The 12,420-nt window shown below is 31.8% G+C and overlaps 1 protein-coding gene across 3 annotated transcripts in view; it reads left to right on the top strand.

Annotated features, from left to right (window-relative positions):
• Triqk (triple QxxK/R motif containing) overlaps nt 1–12,420 on the top strand; it is a 72,289-nt gene that overhangs the window by 14,030 nt on the left and 45,839 nt on the right. For 2 of the 3 annotated variants that reach the window (XM_071602430.1, XM_071602428.1), the window contains one exon: nt 1,417–1,576. The gene's annotated coding sequence lies outside the window, so the exon portion shown is untranslated. Of the gene's footprint in view, nt 1–1,416; nt 1,577–12,420 lie in introns of those variants that run through there. The other variant, XM_027946322.2, reaches the window with a different exon arrangement.

A 12,420-nucleotide genomic window follows, 5' to 3' on the forward strand; every position in this document is an offset into this window, starting at 1 on the left:
ACCACTAAACTGTTTTCCAAAGTGTTCACCATTTTACTTTCCTATCAGCAATTTATGAATGCTCCAGTTTCTCTCCACATCCTCATATTCATTTGTTATTGTTTTTTTGGTATCATAATTCTAGTGGGAATGAAAGATATCTTGTAGTTTGTGTTTGAATTTCCCTAATTGCTAATGATGTTGTGCCTTTTTATGCACTTATTGGTAATTTATATATTTTTGGAAAAAAATCTGTTCACGTATTTTATCCATTTAACAATTGATCTATTGATTTATTTCATTGCTGAGTTTTGAGGGTTCTTCATATATTCTGGGTAGAAAACCTTTATCAATCACCTGATTCGCAAGTGTTTTCTCCCTTTCAGTGGATTGTCTTTTCACTTTCTTGATCATGTTCTTTGAAGCAAAAAGGCTTTATATAGATGAAGTTTATCTATTTTTTAAATTTTGTGCTTGTGGTTGTTTTGGTGTTGTGTCTGAGATACTGTGGTCTTAGTCAAAGGCACGAAGTTTTACTCTTGAGCTTTTTCCTAACTGTTCTAGTTTTAGTCTTTGTGTTCAGATTTGTGATTCATTTTGAGGTAATTTCTGCCCATGGTGTGAGATAAGGGCCCAACTTTATTCTTTTGTAAAACCATTTGTTAACAAAAGACTATATTTTCCTGTTATAACTTCTGACTTGGATTATTATTGGTGATCTTAACAACTTCAAGGTATTTTTAATGATCTTATTGGAATTGGTGAAATTTATATTCTCTAAATTTTGAGTTTATTATTATTAGCAGTAGTTCTAACCATTTAAATGTGATATTCTTTTCCATATGAATGTTTTTGTAGTGTAAAAGTATAAAAAAAGTTCAGTGTTGATCACATGATAGGTATTTAGTTAATATTCATTGAACAAAAATAAATAAATCATGCTTTACTTGATTTTTAGTGGGTGCTTCTGGTTGATATTTAGTGGGTGTTTAGAAAATAATATATACTTGAAAGTTTATGATTAAATAAATACAATTGTATTGTGAGTCAGCCTGGTACAAATTGAAATAACAGAAAATAATTTCAAATTAGTTTCTCTGCAGGCATACTTGATTCTAGAATGTATTGGAAATATGTCCTATTACTTTTTAGATAATCTTTGCAGACATATTGGATAAAGGAAATTTTAATAGGATTTTCTATTATATAATCTCTCAGTGTCCTTATTATATAATTGTGGCTTGTGAAAGTGGGCATAAAATGCAATATTTTCTGAGTGTATTCTGGCCATGTAAACTTATTTTGATTTTGTAGGTAACAGAGTTAGCAACCCAAAAAACTTTTAGAAATGCTTTTACTGTGATTCTATTTTGTAGACAATGAGGGAACTGGGGATCATCCATTTAACATTTACATATGCTCTATTTTGAATTTCAGTAAGAAAAAGCAACCAGGGATATTATTTTTGGTATCTGGAATTGAATTTGCCAGGAATCCAAGCACAGCTTCCTCAGTAAAGACCTTGGTTTTGGAAACATCTTACCCCTTGGCGGCTCTCCAGAGTTCAGACTTGGCAGCATCAAGGACACAACACAAGGTGTTTATTTGATTTAACATTTGGCAAAAGGTGTTTTGATTTGTAGTTTATTTCCTCTCACTTTGTTTTCTTGTTTTGGGTTGTTTGGTTCTGGCAAGGAACCTGGGTTCTGAATACAGTTCTTTCTTATGGAAGGCAGTATTACACTGAGGAAATGTTTTTACTTGTTTTTATTTTATGGTATTTGGATAAATCTAAGTAAATGAAGCAAGATTCATAAAGCTATTAATCTTTTTCTGATTGGTTGTTAATTCATTTTATATTATTATCTACTAAGATTTGTTGCAACATAAAGAACTTATTCTCTCTTGATATTTGATACATTATTATACTTTGGTACATTAAAATATTTTGGTAATTACATATTGGTTTTACTCAATCTTGCTGCCTAGCAATTAATGAACATAAATTATCAGATATTCAGTGTTTTTTTGTAAGATTTCTCCATGCTGCACATGTATTATAGAGAGAGGAAATATGGCATAAGATGAGAGATTGGGGCTGTCGTTTCTTTGACCTTATCTTCTACTGTCTTTTCCCAGTCTTGACTCTTTGCAAAACCATTCAGTGGTTCTTCATTGCACTCAAGATAAAAGCTAAAGCTCTTAAATTGACCCATAAAACTGACCCCTTGTTTTCTAATTTCATCTCTGAATATTGTCATCCTCCTTCACTTGCTCCAGGCATACTGACTCTTTTGTTTGAATATGCCAGGCATTTTCCCATCTCAGAACTTTTGTGCTTAGGTTGTTTGCCTTTGCATTGTTCTTGTCTTGGATATCTGCATGGCTAGTATCTTTACTTTCCTTTGTATCTGCATTAAAAAGGTCACCTTCAAATTGAAGGTCTTATCTGACTACCATGCAATACTTGATAGTCTTTCCCTGCTCTATAGCATTTATCACTATTTAATAAGATATGATTTTATTAAGTATTTTTTTTTTTGCTTATTGCCATTGTTCCTCAGAAAAATATGAGGTTATGATGGCAGGAATTTTTGTTTGCTTTGTTTTTACTCTATCTCTACTAACTAGAATAGTCTCTTGTTCTTGATGACTGAATGAATGAACAGTTAATTCAATAAACATTTTAAGAACTTACTGTGCGCTTAACACTGTGTTTTCACTGTATGGTGAGAATGCACGACCGAAGTACACAGTTCCTTCTTTTAGGAGTACAGTTTAATAAGGGAAATAGATAACTGCGACAGTCATTTTATTACATTCTTGTGTTATAATAAGAATATGACTATAATGCTATCAACACTTGGAGAAGCAACATTTAAATCAGTTGATGTTGCACTCATGAAAATGTAACAAAAGTAACCCTCTGTATAAGTAAGAATAGCCTAGGTTGTGCTGCAGGAGCAAACCGGCCAAAAAAATACTGTTATGACACAACAAATGTTTATTTCTTTTATAGGCTGTTTGCCCCAAATGGGTTGATAGGGAAACTTTAGGGACCCAAGATGTTGACCACTTCATCCAAAAGTATTTCCATGATCACAGCAGCAGTGGGAAGACTGGCTTATTATATATTGTCATTTATGAGTTTGATTGGTCAAAGCAAATTGTTTAATTTGAAATGGGGGAACTGTGAAGTATAATATTGCCTTCTATCAGAGGGGAAGGATAATTAGAAGATTAGAGTCAAATTAGTGACTGCCATACCCTTTTTCTGTTTTAAGGAAGAATAGAACATATCCTAATAAAAATATTTTGAAGCATTTTTAGAGAAAGGAAGAGCATGAGCAAAGATAGTAAAGTATTGTGTAATATAATAGCAAACTGTGTTTCATTCCAAATAGTGGGAGCACATTATATGTGTGGGATAAAGACAGGTTAAAAAGATCGGAGAGACTATGGGCCAGAGTTTACAAAACTCTGAAGTAAGAACTGCATCTTAAAGGACATGGGGAAATATTCAATGATATAGCATACTTCAGGGGAATATCTTGACTAAACTTAAATCATAAAAGATTGTTCTGGAAGTGCCATGATATAGATTTGTGGGAAAGAAGACTGAAGATAGAAAAAATCAATTCTGCTACAAATTCAGTATTGCAAGTGATGCCCCAGGTGGAGGCACTGACAGAGCATATAGAAAGAATGGAACAAAAGGCATGTTTTGGGGGTAATCTCCTGTACACAGGGGAAGCCTTGGCAGAAGACGGAACATTTCTTACCCTGAGATCAAAGTAGAAGTACTGATGCAGACAGGGTTTGTGTCTAAGGCTATGTGTAGATTTGTGTGTTGGTGTCTGTGAGAGACTTAGAGCAAGCTTGAATATTGACTGATTTACCTGATGGCCTGTATTTTCTGAGTTAGGAAATGAACCCAAGTGCCCAGGCTAAAATGAATATGGATGGGGATTTGAGCAGAGCTGTGCAAATTGGGATGGCTAGAGTCAAATGGGAGATACAGAAGATTTGAGGCACAGGGATTGCTAGAAATTTTTAGCATTTTTTTAATAAACTATACATTTTACTGCAAAAGTTGCTTTGGGAAACTCAGTTGCTTTTATCTTTAAATTGTTTATAATTCAGCAAAGATTGAAAATGTATACCTTAGCATGTATAGATTTAATAGTTCTATAGAATTTTGAGCATGTGATTTTTATTAGGGGGCTTATGAAATATAATAGCCTCTGGATAAGAATTTTGTTTAACTTGATAAGAAAATTTCAATCATTTCTTAATAGTGGAAAAATTTTATAACTAGTTAAGTAATTATGCAGTACTATTATGGAAATTTTTTTTCTGATAGCTCTAAACTTTTTTTAGAACAGCTTTTAAGTTCACAGCAAAATTGAGAGGAAGGTATAGAGATATCCTATATGCCTCCTGTCCTAATGCATGCATAATTTGTTCGTTATCAACATTTCCTACTAGATTCTTATATTTGTTACAGCTGATGAATCTGCATTGATACAGCATCACCCAAGTCCATTTCTTACTTTAAGGTTCACTGTTGCTAATGTACATTCCATGGTTCTGGACACATGTATAATGACATGTATCTACCATTATAGTATCATATAGAAGGAAACTTTTGTGTTCTGCCTATGATTGCTGCTTCATATTATAAGAGTATGATTATTTTTGTAAGAAAATGCCAAACTTCCAAAATGGCAATATTGTTTTGCATTCCCACCATCAATGAGTGAGAGTTCCCATTGCTCCACATCCTTAACCAGCATTTGATGTTGTCAGTGCTCTGGACTCTGTCCATTATAATAGTGTGAAGAGATCTCATTATTGTTACTATAATTTAAGAATTGTTCTAAAATTGGGTTTCTTGTTGCCATTATATGTTAGATCCAGGATTATTATAAACACAGAAATGCTACATTTATTATCGAAAGGTCCAAACCTCTATGATAGAATGAGTTTAATTAAAGCCAGGCTACTGCTCTAATATAGGAAACTGTATTGACATGCACAATGCATGTGGCAGATATAATAGAAAAATTGACTTACAGACTAAGTAATACTAACATCAAGAAGAGGACATAAGGAAGAATTGGCAGAAGTGGTCACCTGACAAGGTCCTTTTCTTAAACAGAAGTATAATTTGGGACTTCACGCAATCAGATATTAAGCTGCCAGTTTAAAAAATAGTGAATAGTGTGTGTGCTTTTTTTTTTGTTGTTCTAAAGTATTCAATTTTAGAAAGTAAATATTTTTGAGTACCCATTATGTACATATACTGTAAGTATGTAAGTGATACTATGTTAATCCAGAGTTTCCAGCATTTATAAGCAAGGACAATATACATTTATTATCACAAATGAAAGGTTATTTGGCATCTTGTAAGTTATCTAAAGACACTTTTATTGAAGATTCTAAGCTGTTGATAAAAGATGGGTAGGAGATCTAGCAGTAGCAGAAACTGTACAATTACCTGTAATTAAGTTGTTACAGGCTTAGTATATTCTGAGACCATTCTTAAGAACCTATATATAATGGAGCTTATTGATTTTTAATGAGATGGGGTTAAGGTCAGGGTGTTTTATGAGGGGGAGTCTAAAGTACTGTTTGCCCTGTGAACCTTAACAGTAACTTATTGAATCAGCACAATGTAGAGGTATTAGTAATACTGAGTACTTATTGTGTGAGAAGCATCATGTTAAGCACTTTATCTGATTTATTTATTTAATTTAGCCACTATAATACAGCCATGAGATAAGTGTTCTTATTGTACCCATTTTAAAAATGTAAAATGAGCTTACATGGGTCAATAGCTAAAAAGTAAGAGACTCAGAGGAAACAAGTTAAAGTAGAGTTCATCTATACTTTATTATGCTCATATTCTTTAATAATATGTAACTACTTGTGCTAGACATTGTCCCTATTTTTTGAGAATCTTTAGTATGCAAAGCAAAGATCCCTGTTCTTTTGGTACTGCATTCCAGTCAAGAGAAGTCAGAAAATAAACAATAGACTAAGTTTAGTGTGAAAAATTATTTTAATAGTTTTAAACATAGTTTTGATAGATCTAAGAAAAATAACTTTTATGTTTCAACACTGATAATCTGATTGTTCATTAATTTGGTAGTACCTACACCAAATCATGCAAAGTATGAAATATTGAGTGCTATAAATATTTATTAAATAATTAATTTGATGAAATAATGCTGACCATTATTATAGTGAAATCTCTCCCTTTTCTCCTTCCTTATACACTGAAGATGCAGCATTCCAACGAAGCAATTAAATATCATTTGTCATTTTTAAAGGTACTTTGTTTTCTGTAATTACAGACCTAGGTGGTCTGTGGCTTAAAAACAATGAAACTGAATTTTAAAAAGGCCCTAGGATATATTTTTCTAAAGAAGGACACATTTAAGTACAGTCTTGGCATCTCAAAATATCTTCAGAAGCTCATGATTAAAGATTTAATTTTGTTCTTTTTGTTTGCAATATATGGGCTTATATATAATAAAAGAAAAGGGAGACAATGAATATGAAAATGAGAATGAATTACACTGGGGCTCCTTGGGTAACTTTTTCAGAATCCTACCAATGTAATGCAGGGAATTGACTAAATATTTACATATTGTTAAAATAACTATATCATTTTTCTCTGTGTTTCTTCAACTTTTCTTCAAGCAATCTTGGTATTACTATACCATATATTCCCTTATGCAAGCATGTCTAGTTTTACTGCTTTAAACCCTCTGTTAGGTAAACCATGTTGCATTAATTCTTTCTTGTGAGTGCTTCAAAGGGTTAAATAATGGATATGGTTTATGGAATTCATCCCTGAAATAATAATGATGTGGCAGAGTGAAAAATTAAAATGTTCAATCACAAGGTCATTAACAAAGAATAAAAAATAATTAAGGGCAAAAGAAGAAAGAAGGTTTTAAGATAAAATCCAAACTCAACTTGAATATAAAAAGAGCTGGGTGTTGAAAAAGGCAAAGCCAGAATTTTTGCAGAGAATGGAATCTATATTTAAAGAAAAGTATAGTTCTATTTGTAAATAGATTTTTGTATTGAAAGAGATAGCATGAATGTGTTTAGAACAAGATTCTAAAAGAATTTTGGAAAAAATAGAGGTAACAAAAATGACACATATATTTAAAAAATAAACTAGTTTGCATGACACATTCAGGAGAAATATGGTCCAGTCAGAGATTATGATGATGGCTAATTACATTAAAAAGTTGGAAAACAACTTTTTTTTTTTTTTTTTTGCTTATTATTAGCTTTAGGGAATTTACTCATGAAATTAACAGTTGCTTACTTTTACAAAATCACATTTTTTGATCTGAGCTACCCAGAACAAGTTTAAAGGCAGGAACTCAGAATAATTCATAGCCTTTTTACTACATTCATTTTTAAATGCCTTATTTGAAAGGAATGTCCTGGTTTATGATTTTCATATTTTTCCCTTTTAGAAAGAGGCAGATGGTATGAAAACTGGACTCCCTTATTTAAAGGAATGTTGATATTTATAACCAAGCTTATCTCCAGCAAGATTTGTTTTTTGCAGCTGTTCCAGGTTGGAAAAAAATATTATATGAAATTCCTGGCTTGTTTTCCTTTCCATATTTTGGGGGGATTTCAAAATGTGAAAAAATGATGTTTGATTTTAAATATGAATGCAATGTAAACTGTGATTTTTTTCTGTCTATATGTGAATTTTCTGTTTGTATGCTGTGATGATATTACTTTTTGTTTTACTGATCTATTTCCTTGGTACTTCACACTTAAGAAATAATTTACTCATTATTTTCTATATATCATCAAAATATTCTAGGAAATGTAGATTTTCATGAGGAGTTAGCTTATATTATTAAACAAATGAATTTCTTATTTTCCATTTTAATATTTTAGGCATTTTCCTCTCTGTTCAGAGTATCTTTACTTGTTTTTTTTGCCTATAACTATATTTATATAATTTATTTTAATTTTTTCTTTTTATTTTGTTCTCTTTGATTCTCTTTTTAATTATAAATGATGCCATATTTCTCTGGATATATTTTACATCCCTTATTTGTATAACTTAATTGAAAAATAACTATTTTATACTATGAACAATACATGAAGCTGTCTCTTTGGGCACATGTAAATATAAAAGAATGGACACCCATGCCTCCATATGCATATAATTTTTATACATATGTATATGTGTATAACACATATATAGTGTTCCATAAAGAAAGAATTTGTAATTAATGCATTGTGAATAAATGTGTTAACTATTGATTAATGGGAAAGTAGCAAATAGTATGCTTGTCAAATTAAAGGAACTCCATTATTTATGTAGTGATATCTTCTTGAGTATGAAATATTGTGCAAATTGTTACTATGTCAGACTTACATATTTTTCATTTTAAATTCTGAAGCAAAAACTTTTACTTAAAATTTTTTGTTGCCTCTCTATCTCACTCAACAATTTCACCATTTACTTCAACATCATGAAATGCAGCATACTTGAAATCTATGAAACCAGTCATTACTAGTAGCCAACAACTTAATTATCTCCAGAGAGATTTCTTGCTCTTTTATGAACAAATGTTTTAAGTTTCAATCTTTAGTTCCCAAAATAAATTTCATTTTTTTCTCTCATTAGTCACAGAGTGAATGGTGCATGAGTCCTTTCAGTAAATTTTGTCACTTCAATCTATTCCACATCTTCTTTTATCCTTTCTTTATTGTTTACAGTGATGCTCACTGAAGTGAAATGTGAAGAATATGGGAACTCAGTTGGTATATCACCTCTTTCTTTCTTTTTATAAGTGATGTTTTCACACAAGTGGAATACTCCATTACACAAATGCCATTCTGTCCTTTTATGAGTGTTTGCTTTATGTGGATTTGGAAAAAAAAGTTACATGGAATTTTCAAAATAGAGGAAACAAATTGACATGACACAGTTAGTTAAAACTCCTAGCATTCTACTATTCTATACATTTACCATGTAACAAAGCAAGTGATTCTGTATAAGGTATAAAACTACAAATAAAAATGTTGCACATCTCTACTCCAGTTTTTTTTTTTTTGTTTGTTACTGCTTTACGCTTCTTTATGTTTGTTTCCAGTGAATAACTATATGAGCAAGTGTTTAAGGACCATACAATGTGGAGTTGTCTGTTTTCATTTTCTACTCATTAAGCAAGGAGATCCCACATATATGTTATTAAATCCTTTGAAAATAAAAAAAAAATGAAGGATATTCCTTCAATCAGCATCTTACATATCTGAATGAACATAATTCAGATAGGAAAAGCTAGGACATAAATATGATATGGCTGAAGAAGGAGATGATGTGTTTAGCCATATAAATATAAAAGTACCAGTATATAATAGAAAGTGAAATAAAATATATTTAACTAAATTAAAATCATTGGATTTTTAAACTCAGAAAGTTCTTATGAATTTCCTGTTTGCAGCTCTTTAATGTGAAAATTGGTGATTATTTTCAGTCTGTTTATTGAGGCAAATAACAAATTGCTGATGATGGATCACTCTCTTTTGGAAATATCCTTCTTTAGAGCCCAATACAGAGATTAAGTGTCAGCTTTTCAGAAGGAGGATTTGATCAATATTGGTGCCATCCAGCATTGGAGAAAATTTCTTGGATCAAATCTTTTTCACCTAAAATTTTTCTTATTTCTCTAATTTTGATCTCTAGACCAAAATTTAATTTATGTGAAACTTGTCTTCCCATTCATTGTGACATAACCACAGAATATCATCATAGTTACAAATTCTATCCACACACAAGCTGGGGAGGCAGTTAGGCAAGGGTGAGAATCATTGGGAGTCATCTTAGACTTCTGCTTACCACATTTGATAAAAAGTATTACCTATCAATATGAATATAATGATAATTTTAATGAGTAATCTGAAATCAGTTTTCTTTTTTTAAAAAAAAAAAACTTGATCACAGCTCCTTCTTGCTTTACTCACAACATTTTCATATTTACTTTGACATTCCATTCTCTAGATCTCTGTTGCTACTATCATAGTTTCCTCTTTATCTGGGTTTAGAGTAGTATAGACATCAGGAACCTACGTTTTCAGGTTTCTTGCCTTTTCTGAATTCCCAGGGAGAATTATTCTGTGTCTACATTCTACATTCAAAATTATTTTCAGAAAGCACAGAATATCTCAGCTAAGTACAAACAAACAAACAAACAAAAATTCTGCCATATATTTAGGAACAAATGTAGCAGAAATGCAATAATGTATTTTCTTATCCTAGGATCCCCAGACAACATATTTTGAGGCACAACCTAGGGTTGGGTAAAACATTGGAAGATAAAGAGTGAGGGAGAAATGGAAGAAAGAGAAACAGTGAAGGAAGAAAAACAAAAGTTGATGACTAAGCAGCCCTCAGATATATAAGAAAACCCAGACACTGTCTTAGTCACTTGCTCAGTCATGCGGAGCATCGCCAAACTGTATAGAATCAATCCGTTAAATTAAGGTAGGGGAAGAGATTTATCTGCCAACATCTTCCCAACTCTTGGTTTTCATTGGTCAAACTTCTTCTCATGGCACATATCATCCCTGTTCTTTCAGATTGTGGTCCTAATCCTTGTGGGCAATTGTTGGGGGAAGTCAGATCCCACAGTGTAGGCTGTGAGGCTTTATTGGAATCTGGAAGTGATAGGAAAAACCAAGCTTGTGTGGGTCAGTGTATAGGTATTGCTGTGACTGTGGAGGTGATGTTGGAGCTGTGCCTCTTCCTTTACCCACAAAGGAGCGCTATGCCAATCAGTGGTTTTAGAAGATAAGTTGAAGGTAGTGCCTGTTGCTTGCTAAGGGCATTGCCTAAGTGACTGAGAATTCAGTAGGTAGTAAATCTGGGCAAGTACAAAAACTGGGTTCAACACAGGATGATGGTAATGATTAGATCTGGCCAAATTCTTTAAAGATTATTTATCATATATAAATGTGATTTTCACAGTATCTGGTTCACAGTAAGCACTCATTATTTGTTTGTTTAATTTTTAGATAATATAGTTTCTCTGGTCCTTAGAGTCTTTTCAACATTTGGATATGAGTTTCTTTTATGGTGGGAGAATGAATCAGGTATAATTACTATCAGAAACATAAATATCATTTCTTTGGATATCCTTTATTGAGTGTTTGAGTTATTTAAAAAGCATTGATCTTTTGAATGTGTTACTTTTCAAATGTGAATATTCAGTTAGGGTAGTATTCCTTACTGGTGTGACAAAAAGTACTTATGAATTTCAAATGTCTGTGTGGAATAAAGAATTTCACAATTAGGCATTCAGATATTTACATGTCTTCTTACAGAAAGATTTTATTATTATTATTTGTTGGGTATTATCAAGGTTGATTTAATAAATGTTATTTAACCTTTTCACTTTGGTGCTGGTAATGATAAGTCTGTTTTCTAAGAAATGTAAGTTTAAGAGAGAGAGATAGGAATGACAGAAATTCAAAGTGACTGTGGGATTATCCAGAGCAGAGTAGCAGGTTCTCTGAAAAGAGAAACTAAGGAAGTTTCTGAACATTCAGAGTGTCTCACATTTTCTTGCTATTGCAAAAATCTATGACAAATTTATGTAAAAACAAAAACTCAACATCCATGCAAAGTTTATAAGCTTTTATTATTTAAAACAACAGCAACAGGAAATATGTATTTTAATTTTCAAATTTATTGAAACAAGTAGTTTTTCTTGGAATCCTCCTGTTGGATAATCTCTGCAGAATATTTAGTCGTGTTCTATTTTTCATTCCTAATATTGTTTGTATATTTTTCTTGTTCTGTCTTGATGAGAGTTAGTACTATGTCATTATTTTAAAAAATTTATTCTAATTTGTTATATATGACAGCAGAATGCATTTCAATTCATATTACACATATATAGAACACATTATTTTCATATCTCTGGTTGTACACAACATAGAGTCATACCATTCATGTCTTCATACATGAAATTAGGGTAATGATATCCATCTCATTCTACCTTCTTTTCTACCCCCATGCCCCCTCACATCCCTTCCCTCCCCTTTGCCCTATCTAGAGGCAAATGCCATGATTTTATTCTCTTTTAATGCTGAATATTATTCCATTGTGTGTGTGTATGTGTATGTGTGTGTGTGTGTGTGTGTGTGTATATATATATATATATATATATATATATATATATATATATATATATATCTCACAGTTTCTTTATCCATTCATCTATTGAAGGGCATCTAGGTTGGTTCTGCAGTTTAGCTATTGTAAATTGTATTGCTATAAACATTGATATGGCTGTGTCCATGTAGTTTGCTGTTTTTGAGTCCTTTGGGTATAGACCGAGGAGTGGGATAATTGGGTCAAATGGTGGTTTCAGTTCCAGTTTT

This window comes from Marmota flaviventris, chromosome 15, assembly GCF_047511675.1.
Source record: "Marmota flaviventris isolate mMarFla1 chromosome 15, mMarFla1.hap1, whole genome shotgun sequence".
Taxonomy (NCBI): Eukaryota; Metazoa; Chordata; class Mammalia; order Rodentia; family Sciuridae; genus Marmota; species Marmota flaviventris.